General features: G+C 32.8%; 2 long non-coding RNA genes across 2 annotated transcripts; both read right to left on the bottom strand.

Annotated features, from left to right (window-relative positions):
- Positions 1–3,071: 3,071 nt before the first annotated feature.
- On the bottom strand, positions 3,072–4,904 carry LOC145129911 (uncharacterized). Its single transcript, XR_013717716.1, has 3 exons — positions 4,799–4,904; positions 3,804–3,867; positions 3,072–3,201 (listed from the first exon to the last, which is right to left on the bottom strand). It is a non-coding gene; the product is annotated as an uncharacterized LOC145129911 (long non-coding RNA).
- Positions 4,905–10,071: 5,167 nt separating this feature from the next.
- LOC145129910 (uncharacterized) lies at positions 10,072–11,880 on the bottom strand. Its single transcript, XR_013717715.1, has 3 exons — positions 11,775–11,880; positions 10,782–10,845; positions 10,072–10,201 (listed from the first exon to the last, which is right to left on the bottom strand). It is a non-coding gene; the product is annotated as an uncharacterized LOC145129910 (long non-coding RNA).
- Positions 11,881–12,365: the final 485 nt, after the last annotated feature.

The following is a 12,365-nucleotide window of genomic DNA, read 5'->3' on the forward strand; positions in this document are numbered from 1 at the left end:
ACACATGTGTGCTATCTAAGGAAAGGTGTATGTTTTTAATAAAGTTTTATCAAAGCATCTCGTATCAGAAATCTGAACTTTGGTAAGAAAGTCAATAAAGTATTGATTTCTAGAAGTCCAGCTGATTTCTGAGTACATGTCAAAGCTAGTGGGAGCATAAGTGTTATGCTAATAATCATCATGTTAGTGGGAGCATGATAATTATAATAGGTGTTGCAAGTTAGCAATGTTAATTATAGAAAACAAAAGTTTCAATTGCGAAAAGTTGTTTTGCTATAATTAAGGGAGAGGAAATTATACTTCATTTCAAATCTAAAAGCTTAGATCGTGAGATTTTAATCAAATTTAGTCAAGTATATATATGAATGTTATGTTGGAATGGTTCAACATAAGGAAATTCTATATATGGGAACATTATTTGCGTTCTAAATTTTGATTATGATTACGGCGTCCCTTTTCATAATCTGAATTATGAGAACATGGCAAATAGAAATAGAAATATTATAGCAAAAGACTGGTCTAGTATCATGTCTTTATGTGAGACATCATGAATCGTGTCTCATATGCTTCGGATATAGGATCGATTGCATGTGCTATAATATTCATCTGTTCTAAATTCTTCCAAATGCCTATGGCATTAAGAGGGAAAAAGTACTAGAATTGGATATGACTAAAGTGATTAAGAAATTGTCGAGGACAATCTAAGGTTTACCAAAGATTGGTTGCTCAGGGACAGTTGGAAGTATGGTGTAAATTTTTGGAGAGGACCATATTGACATATTCTGAAAAGAGGCAATTCTTGTTCAGAAGTGATAGTCAAAATGGGAATGTGGAAATGTTCCCATAGGTGGAAGTTATTCATTAGATCTGTGTAAGATTAGGAAACTTAATGCAAGAAGGATCTTCAAAGCATTGTACTTTGAATTTGAGACTTCGTTTCCATGGAATGATCTCCATTGGAATACTCTGTAATGTCTGTTGACAAGTCTTTTGTGACTTTGTGCATAGTCATTACGAGAGGATCAATGCATATAAGTTTAGAATCTAACAGATTTAGGTAAATGGCAGGAATTTGGAATTCTTACATTTACGATGAGGATTTGGGATTGTGAAATGAGAATCATTGGAATTATGTTCAATTGATCTATTCCACAAAGTAAGGATCACAGTCAAACATAGTGTGCATACTTGGTGTATGGCGTAACTATTGTTTGGACAAACATAGTGTGCATGCTTGGAGCATGGCATGACTATTGTTTCATATTCAAGTATAAAGTTGATTATTTGAAACATTATACAATGAATAATGAGTAATTAATATGGTGTTTAAATAAAAGGTGTTCTATTTACTCTCAAAGGTGCTTGGGGCCATATTGGTTTTGATTATTCTTGTGTTTCACTTTGCATGTTTTGACTTCCAGAATAGCTAGGTCATTCTTCCCGAATGACTAAGTTATTCAAACCATCCACAGTCGATAATACGTTAGAAGTAGGTATTAAGGAAAGACTGTCATGAAGTTGGTTTGTAGATGTATAAAGTGTTGGACATAGCAAGAGTTGCTACAACATTCATGAGTGCTCATAAGTTCTGAGTATTGGATTCAACCCACGCTCACTTGTATCACTTCATGGAATTTATCTTGAGTGATCGTGAGACGGTAATATCATATAAGTCTTCAAACCTAGAGATATGAGTTGTTGACTATGAGTTGGTTATACATTGATTATACGAAAACGCATTGGTAACTCGATGTTATAAAACGTGCCTTTGCGTATGATTCAACAAGTAGTAGAACAAGCATATGAGTCGAAGTTTATCTATTCCTTCTTTGATTAGAAGCGATATTTGGGCCCCTCGACGAATTTGTGTTGACCTATGTACCGGGCCCGGTCAGAACTAAATTGATGTGTTCGATTCAGTTCTATGTCAAACAAATCGGAAATCGGGAAACAAACTGCTGGACAATAAGTAAGACATTGTTCCATGTATTTGTCCGGCTGATATCTAGAACAGATGATTATATGATCACTTATCTTAAATGGCGTATCATCATCATCTCAGTTCCGCGAGACCTTGAAAGAGCTACGATTGTTGATCGGTTCCTGAAGTCATTCTTGCAGTTATAGTTATTAGACTTATCCAAGTGGGAGACTGTTGGATTAGGTGTCTAAGTTCATAACTATTTATGGAATGTACTTGACCCGGTTGACATGGTCCATTTGGGTTGCATGGCATTGCAACACTTGGATAGACTAAATGAGAGAAAGGACACTTATGGTTTATTAATATATTATAAGTTCTAATATATTAATAATATTATTTAATTAGTTTTGATCTAGAATTAATTTGGTGATCAAAAGGAGACTAATTAAATATATGGGGTTGATTGTGTAAATCATCCATTCTTTTATAGTGGGCTAATGATCCATGGTTTATTGAATTGGGCTAAAACCCATAAGGTGCTCCATGGATAGTCCACGGAGGTTATGAACCCATGGATCATGGAATATGAAAAGCCATGTCAATTAGGGTTTACATGTTGTAACCCTACTTGTGACACAACTATAAAAGGACCCCATGGGCTACCAAAATCGGCACTATGTGTAGAACAAGAGGGCTAGCCGATTTTGAGTGATAGTGTATTTCTCTCAAAGTTATTCCAAGAGTTGTGGTGTTGTGTGAAACATTTGAGGCATCACATTTGAGGTGCTAGGCTCACAAGGTTCTCAAGGAATCCAAGCAACAAGAAAGGTATGTTCTCCTACTAGATTTTATGTTTCAAAGTTCCCCATGCCATGCTAGTTAGGTTAAGAACCTTGGAAAATCAAATTTGCATGTATCTTAGTAAAACATAGATCCAAGGTTTCTAGTGTTGCATGTATACCTTAGGAGTGTTAGAATGCTCAAAACCCTTCAATTCCTACATGTCTTTGGCTGCAGGTGCTTTATCAAAAACAACCGTGATCAACTTGTCACACCCCGATCCTTGTCGGAATCGATCGAGGCGTGATATATTGTTCAAAGTCTCATTACAACTATGTTATAATATGATTAGATTCAATTAAGTACTAAGTATGCAAACAAGATCCACAACATACAAATACAAATCCAAATATGAACAACATTTATTACATCAAATTTAAATAGTCTTGTGGATTTCTAAGGCACAACCTATTTTTCATCAACTTCATTCTTCAAATCTGCATCATGGGTAAAAACAGGTCAACTACGAGAGTTGGTGAGTAATCTAATTTTAGTAGAGAAAATTGTGAAGTTGAAACCTTTATAATTGGAAATTTGTTTTCTTTTGAAGTCGGCAAACAATTGTATTTGAGATAACGGTTTATAAATCAAAAATTGATTAACAAATGATAACAACAACAATAAGTCCTCACCCTATATATACATATGTATATATATATATATATATATATATATATATATATATATATATATATAAATATATATAGGATGGAGCATCTAATCATCATACACACTCAACCACGTGCGATCAATCACCTTAGCGTCCCAAGGCGGGGTGGTCAACCCAATAGCGCTATTATTGTCCATAACGTACCTCAAGAATACGGGCATAGTCATGGAGATTAGACTAAAAATGGTAATGCACTACAAGTACATGTAGCGTAAACAAACAATAGTTATACAATTAATGATTCACGTATAAATGTCCCAACAATGTCTCAATTGTGATAAAACAATAAAATGAAGTTGGAATATATTAGAACCACATGATACACCCCAAAAGTATTGAAAATTATAAAGTATGGGGTAGATTACTCACTTTAGTCCCAAAATGAAATGCGTGTGTCGTACGATAGACGATTCGGGTCAAAATGGCGTAGAACCTAATATAATTAATAGTTTTGGTTTAGGAACTGCTAAACAAGAATGGAGTATTAATACAAATAATTAGACACGTATTCTTATATTAGATGAATTAACAATAATTCATTTTGATTATAATATTAAGGTATTTATTTGTTAAATGAATTTTAAATTGAATTACTTACTTTGCATAATTAATTTATATTTTCAATTTAGGCCAGATTTTAATAATTTCTTATTAAAATAATACCTTGCCCAATTATAATTATTTACAGATTTTAACAATTATTTATATGAAATAATCATTAAAATGCATTTTTTACATGCTTAAATACTTAGGAAAATAGTTTTAAATAGTAAACAGTATTGAAAAATTATGAAATTATTAGAAAATCATTATTTCATACAATATGAATTACTGTAAAATTTGTATATTTTTCTGAACTGTTTTAGTATTTATTTAATATTTTAATGATTAAACAACACAAAATTCGGGAAAAATAGTAAATGATTCTCAAAAAATCTGTAAAATTAACCATAGTTTTATAACATGATGTAGAGCTCAGTGTATAAGTTTCAGATATTTGTGACTAGGGGAAGTATTTTTTATATATTTCATTATTAATTAATCAATAAAATCATAAATAATAGTAAACAGTAATATAAATGCATGAAACTTCATATATCATGTTTAATCAGTATACATGTCATCCCAGAATTTTCTCAGAATTTATTGAATGCAACAAGTATTTTATGTGAATTATTGCCCTACTTTATTGAAATAATTATGATAATTCAATAAAAAAAAAGTTATTTTCTGAAAATTTCCAGAACTTCTTATTTTATTGATGGTATTCTGAGAAAAATCAGGTTTATGAAAAAAATGAGTTTTAGATATTTTGGTGGATTTAATTTGTTTCTTGTATGAATTTGAAACTTTTAACAACATACCTTGATGAATGCTTCAAGAGGGATGAAGATTTGAGTATAATAGATTGTTCTTGGATGGAATATGAGTATTCTTGGAGGAAATTTCGAGATTGAGAGTGAGAGAAAGAATAGAGAAGGTTTAAGTGGTGAAGAGAATAATGTGTTGGGAGAAAAATGAAAGGAAAGTGGATGGGAGGTGTGAGTGGGAGACCATGGGAATAATCTTTTTGCTTTTGGTGGTCTTCATAATTTCCCACTAACACAAGCATCTTTTACATAATTAATATAAGAGTTTTATAAAATTTAAAGTAAAGTTTATAAAAATAGTGTTTTATAAAATTTAATGTAAAGTTTATAAAAATGGAGTTTTATAAAAGATAGGTTATGATTTGATTATAACAATCTACTTTGATTTGAAGTTTAATTATAGCATTCAAGTTTGATTCTTTTAATTTAATTAGAGCATTATACTTTGATTTGATTTTAATATGGTATCATAATTGTATTTGATTATAGTTATAACGTTGTACTATACTATGTTGCTATTAACGTCAATTTATATCGTAGTGTATGGGTTTTGATCCTATTAGCGTCAAGTAATCTTGAGTAGGGTTTGAATGAGATTGAGAGAGGTTTCGTTTGTGATCTTTTTGAGTGTCCGGCTTCGCAACGCAAGGTCCATAGACCCCGTTAAGCCATGATTTAGTGTCCTACACAATCCCGATGATTGTGCAATAGTGTTTTATCGCTTTGGTTCATTGTTTAGCACTGTTAAGGCTAAGGAAAATCAAACACATGAACTTTCCAAATGATGTTTTCTCATTAAAATAGTGAATTGTACAGTGATTACATAACGTAAACCCTATCATACAAGGGTTAATGGAGTTGACCGGTTTGACTAGTTGACTTTGTTTGACTTTGACTTGACCGAAATTTGATGGTTGTCACATCATCCCCTCGTTAGAGGGAATTTCGTCCCGAAATTTGCATTTTGATTGGGACTTCAAGAGTTTGGAAAAAGATGTGGAAAACTTTGCATAGTACAAGAAATTGATTATGGTGAGGAACAACCCTCCTGATGTCACATGACGACCTTGGAAATTTCTTATTGTAACTTGAACTGAGTCAATTTAAAAGGAGTTTATTGTTTTGGGATGATAGAGTATTCTATGTGTGCTTTTATACTCCCTGTTTTATCCTTGGTATTACCACTATGAATATTTTATAACGTAGTTAGCGAGTTCCATCATTACGAATGTTTCAACAAATTTTGACGAAATTTGCATTATAAGTCCTACTAGTTCTTTTATAGTCGATTGGCGTAAACTAGTCGTATATCACACATTCTAAGTCCATAGAATCTTAATGATATATGACCATAACGTTTACAATAGCCATCATAGATTCCAGGGGCGTAGTATTATTGGGGCCAGGAGTAGGAATTGTAGTTCAAAATAAAATTGTTATAAGCCTGCTATCTTCAAACTTGGGCTTTGGCCCCTCCCGATTCCTAATCAGAATGGTCCAATACTCTTGCCCGATCCAAGTCGAGAGTTGATTCATGTGGCTTGAGCTTAGGCTTGGGTCTTAGAGAAAGAGGCAATGCGTCAGGCTGGCTTCACAGAGCTGCAAAAACTCTTCTCTCTCGACAGTGGATAGATAGCATGCCTCGGCTCTTCAGGCCCACATTGCCTACTGGGCCAACTCAAATGAACATCCACTTTGTTACCCCACTTGGGTTATAGGCAAGTGTTACCAAGCCCGGTATCAAGAAATCAAAATCGATTCATCCCTATTTGCCCAATTCGCTGCCTATCTCGCCTGCTGTTCGTTTCTCGCTGTCTCGCCAAGTCAGTCGCCTGGTCTCACTCTCTCCAATCGCCATCGCCTAATGCCCAAATCCCTATTCACACTTCACAGAAATCAGGTATGTAATCCCGAGACCCATATCCTGTTCAGCTGTTCTTTCTTTTCTGATTGTAAGATTGTTGATTGTTGGTGTTGGCGTATTGCACTGCTGCTGCTGTTTTCAGTCAATCCGTTGCCTATTTATGCGTTACTACTGTCTTACTGAGTTTCTTTTTAATTTGGCTGTCATTTGTGATTTGGCGATTTTCCAATTTGATTTATAAGTTATGAACTTATAGATTTGGTTATTGTTAAATGAGTTATTGGTTATTGTTCAAATTTTGATTTTGATTTTGAATTTTTTTTTTGTTAATTTCAGTTTATAATATTTTCGGCCCCCCTCCCCCAAGTTAATTGTTCAAGCTCCGCTACTGATAGATTCACTGGTAAAAACCCTGAGTTTTTACATAGATGATAAGACTTATTTGGGTTTTGCCGTGTTCCCAAGATTCATGGTTTATAGACTTGAATAGATGCTAGTTTTAGAAATAAAAAGAAATTTAGAATTTAAATGTCGATGTTAGATGCTTGTACTGATATTTAAGGGGTTAAAAAAATAAAGTTTTATTAGTTACCTATAGCGACACTCAAGTCATAATTTGCATGTGTGAAGACTTGGAGTACTTTCTAATGAAAAGTGTGCTACTGGGGAAATTCGAAACTGGTACGTAGCTTCAAAGTCAAGAATATGCAGTAGGCATGTGATGCATTAAATGCATGAGGCACAAAAGTCCTAATTTGCAGCAACATATACGTATATGTGTGTGAATTGAAGAAGAAGGTTACGGCTCAAAGACCATTCATTTCCTCTTTATTTTTTATTTATTACTCCTCCCACTTACCTTATATAAATCATCACAGAAGAAGGTAACGGCTCAAAGACCATTCATTTCCTCTTTATTTGTTATTCGTTACTTCTCCCACTTCCCTTATATAAATCAGCACATTCTTACCGCGACTCTTTAACTTCTCCCTCACAAATGAATCCGCCTGCAGATCATCAAAACCCCATAGATGACCTCGATCGGTTTCAGTACTTTGATCATCAGGATCTGTTCAGGTATATATAAATGTCACTCATTACACCATCTTTCGCATAGAAAAGTGATTTTGTTTATATTGATCAAAACATGGTTTGATTTTTGCAGTGGTGACCTGCTCAACCATCAGGATTTCGAGTTGTCGGAAAAATCGCATGAAGTGCTCGATCAGAATGTTTCCACAGTACTTAACAAAGATCAAAACATCATTTCTAGAAATGAGTTTCATGATCTTGATCCCCTTGAAGACCCCCTTGAAGATATCAGCTTATGGGATTGTTGGGAGGATGGTAATTTACCATTGGTTAGTTTCAGTGAAGATTGTAAATCCGGTGGTGAGGCTATAGGTAGTTCTAGTGCTGCCACCACTGATCACGGTGACCGGAAGGTGGCAAATAGATTGAGACCATTGGAGTTTGAAGAGATATCGAAGTATTTTGAGATGCCGATAATCATGGCAGCAAAGGAACTAGGGATAGGGTCAACATTGTTGAAGAAAAGATGCAGAGAGCTAAACATAAACAGATGGCCTCATAGAAAACTTAAGAGCCTTCAATCCCTCATTCAAAATGCCAAGGTAAACTACGATAATAACCTTCTATACATTACTCATGCATGTATGCATGCACTTGGTAACCAAAGTAGTTTTGGTATTTTCTAAAATTTTAATTATTAGTTTCTTTATAACCTAAACATAGGCCCTAGGCATATGCCACATCGAATCAATTGTTTTACTACGATTTCTGATTTATATTTACATAAACTTAACTCATTGTAAATTTTATGAACTCACACGAAAAATATATTGCATCTACCTAAAAAAATAGGAGTTGGGATTAAAGGAGGAGGTAGAGACGTTAGCAGGGCACAAGAAGATGATGGAGAAATTGCCAGGTATGGAATTGACAGAAAGAACAAAGAAGCTTAGGCAAGCTTGCTTCAAAGCTATTTATAAGAAGAGAGGACTTAACAATCCTTAGTCCTTACCTTTTCTTTTAGCCATTTTGTTATAATCAGTGGATTTTAATCTACATTGTATGTGTTTTTCTCTTGATAGATTGATACCTTTTTTAGTTTCATTGTGTTTGTCTATTGATTTTTTATGCAGAAAATTTTGTATAATTTGGGTATTATAGTTTGTATTATGTATTTAGCTATATTCTAGATTGCCGACACGACTACGCTGACGACTTTATACCAGAGGTCTATATAAATAGACTTATGAATTTAGTAGGAATAACTTGATTATAATCTTGTGATTTGTTCCATGTCTGATCCACTCCTAAGATTCACTCGACATGCCCCCAGTTATGTGTAATTAAAATTTTATTAGACTGTTGATCCTAATGAGTCTACCCTAAGTCCACAACCAAACAAGGAACATGTCAACTATGAGAAACACACATATGGACTTGTGAGTTATTTGTAAATTGATTAGGGAAATAAAGTTTTTTTTTTTTTTTTTTTTTTTTTTTTTTTTTTTTAGACATTGTTGGGTAAAATAATTGTAAAACACTTGTTGGGCCATGGTTAGGAGTGTTGGGCACCTTTTGGGCTTTCCATGGTTACTAAATGTGAAACATGTAGCACTTGTGTGGGCCCCCACAAAACTAAGTTTTCACATTTCTTTCCCACTTCTAGGCCCATTAGGGAACTTAATAGTCCAATGAGTTGGCCATTTTGGAGTGTATCCTTTCGGATACGTTTGATAAGGTCGGGTATTTTGATGGCTCAAAAGTAATGTGAATGACGCGTTTTGGCCTATAGGTTTGGGAACTCTCGCCTTTGGTCCCCAGATAAGCAAACTGGTCCCTCGGTTGATTGGGATGTATACGAATGCTTACCTAGTCAGGACTTTCGGGCTACCGGCACCTCCCCCTTCCAGTTACTATGCGTCCATTACTATGATCCTACCCAACTAGAGTGGATGACTTTGAATTTCCTATGAGCTCTAAGGAATACATATATGTATATACATTTTGTTAAACAACTTGAGTATGTGTGTGATTTTCAGAGAAAGTGGAGAATATTCACAAGTGTATGCACACATATAAGTGTCAGGAGTAATATGTATGCACATAAGGGAGCAATTAACACACAAAGGTATTCCTAGGATTTTCTAAGTGCGAATTGCATACAGTTGTGTGTGCATTTTATAAACTAGCATACGAGAGGACCCTAGAGGCTATAGACTAGGTCAAGGCAATTAACCTAATTCCCTATAGTCAAGGGCTCTGATACCAATCTGTCACACCCCGATCCTTGTCGGAATCGATCGAGGCGTAATATATTGTTCAAAGTCTCATTACAACTATGTTATAATATGATTAGATTCAATTAAGTACTAAGTATGCAAACAAGATCCACAACATACAAATACAAATCCAAATATGAACAACATTTATTACATCAAATTTAAATAGTCTTGTGGATTTCTAAGGCACAACCTATTTTTCATCAACTTCATTCTTCAAATCTGCATCATGGGTAAAAACAGGTCAACTACGAGAGTTGGTGAGTAATCTAATTTTAGTAGAGAAAATTGTGAAGTTGAAACCTTTATAATTGGAAATTTGTTTTCTTTTGAAGTCGGCAAACAATTGTATTTGAGATAACGGTTTATAAATCAAAAATTGATTAACAAATGATAACAACAACAATAAGTCCTCACCCTATATATACATATGTATATATATATATATATATATATATAAATATATATAGGATGGAGCATCTAATCATCATACACACTCAACCACGTGCGATCAATCACCTTAGCGTCCCAAGGCGGGGTGGTCAACCCAATAGCGCTATTATTGTCCATAACGTACCTCAAGAATACGGGCATAGTCATGGAGATTAGACTAAAAATGGTAATGCACTACAAGTACATGTAGCGTAAACAAACAATAGTTATACAATTAATGATTCACGTATAAATGTCCCAACAATGTCTCAATTGTGATAAAACAATAAAATGAAGTTGGAATATATTAGAACCACATGATACACCCCAAAAGTATTGAAAATTATAAAGTATGGGGTAGATTACTCACTTTAGTCCCAAAATGAAATGCGTGTGTCGTACGATAGACGATTCGGGTCAAAATGGCGTAGAACCTAATATAATTAATAGTTTTGGTTTAGGAACTGCTAAACAAGAATGAAGTATTAATACAAATAATTAGACACGTATTCTTATATTAGATGAATTAACAATAATTCATTTTGATTATAATATTAAGGTATTTATTTGTTAAATGAATTTTAAATTGAATTACTTACTTTGCATAATTAATTTATATTTTCAATTTAGGCCAGATTTTAATAATTTCTTATTAAAATAATACCTTGCCCAATTATAATTATTTACAGATTTTAACAATTATTTATATGAAATAATCATTAAAATGCATTTTTTACATGCTTAAATACTTAGGAAAATAGTTTTAAATAGTAAACAGTATTGAAAAATTATGAAATTATTAGAAAATCATTATTTCATACAATATGAATTACTGTAAAATTTGTATATTTTTCTGAACTGTTTTAGTATTTATTTAATATTTTAATGATTAAACAACACAAAATTCAGGAAAAATAGTAAATGATTCTCAAAAAATCTATAAAATTAACCATAGTTTTATAACATGATGTAGAGCTCAGTGTATAAGTTTCAGATATTTGTGACTAGGGGAAGTATTTTTATATATTTCATTATTAATTAATCAATAAAATCATAAATAATAGTAAACAGTAATATAAATGCATGAAACTTCATATATCATGTTTAATCAGTATACATGTCATCCCAGAATTTTCTCAGAATTTATTGAATGCAACAAGTGTTTTATGTGAATTATTGCCCTACTTTATTGAAATAATTATGATAATTCAATAAAAAAAAGTTATTTTCTGAAAATTTCCAGAACTTCTTATTTTATTGATGGTATTCTGAGAAAAATCAGGTTTATGAAAAAAATGAGTTTTAGATATTTTGGTGGATTTAATTTGTTTCTTGTATGAATTTGAAACTTTTAACAACATACCTTGATGAATGCTTCAAGAGGGATGAAGATTTGAGTATAATAGATTGTTCTTGGATGGAATATGAGTATTCTTGGAGGAAATTTCGAGATTGAGAGTGAGAGAAAGAATAGAGAAGGTTTAAGTGGTGAAGAGAATAATGTGTTGGGAGAAAAATGAAAGGAAAGTGGATGGGAGGTGTGAGTGGGAGACCATGGGAATAATCTTTTTGCTTTTGGTGGTCTTCATAATTTCCCACTAACACAAGCATCTTTTACATAATTAATATAAGAGTTTTATAAAATTTAAAGTAAAGTTTATAAAAATAGTGTTTTATAAAATTTAATGTAAAGTTTATAAAAATGGAGTTTTATAAAAGATAGGTTATGATTTGATTATAACAATCTACTTTGATTTGAAGTTTAATTATAGCATTCAAGTTTGATTCTTTTAATTTAATTAGAGCATTATACTTTGATTTGATTTTAATATGGTATCATAATTGTATTTGATTATAGTTATAACGTTGTACTATACTATGTTGCTATTAACGTCAATTTATATCGTAGTGTATGGGTTTTGATCCTATTAGCGTCAAGTAATCTTGAGTAGGG

This window comes from Lactuca virosa, chromosome 8, assembly GCF_052849685.1.
Source record: "Lactuca virosa cultivar CGN04683 chromosome 8, Lactuca_virosa_CGN04683_v6, whole genome shotgun sequence".
Lineage (NCBI taxonomy): Eukaryota > Viridiplantae > Streptophyta > Magnoliopsida > Asterales > Asteraceae > Lactuca > Lactuca virosa.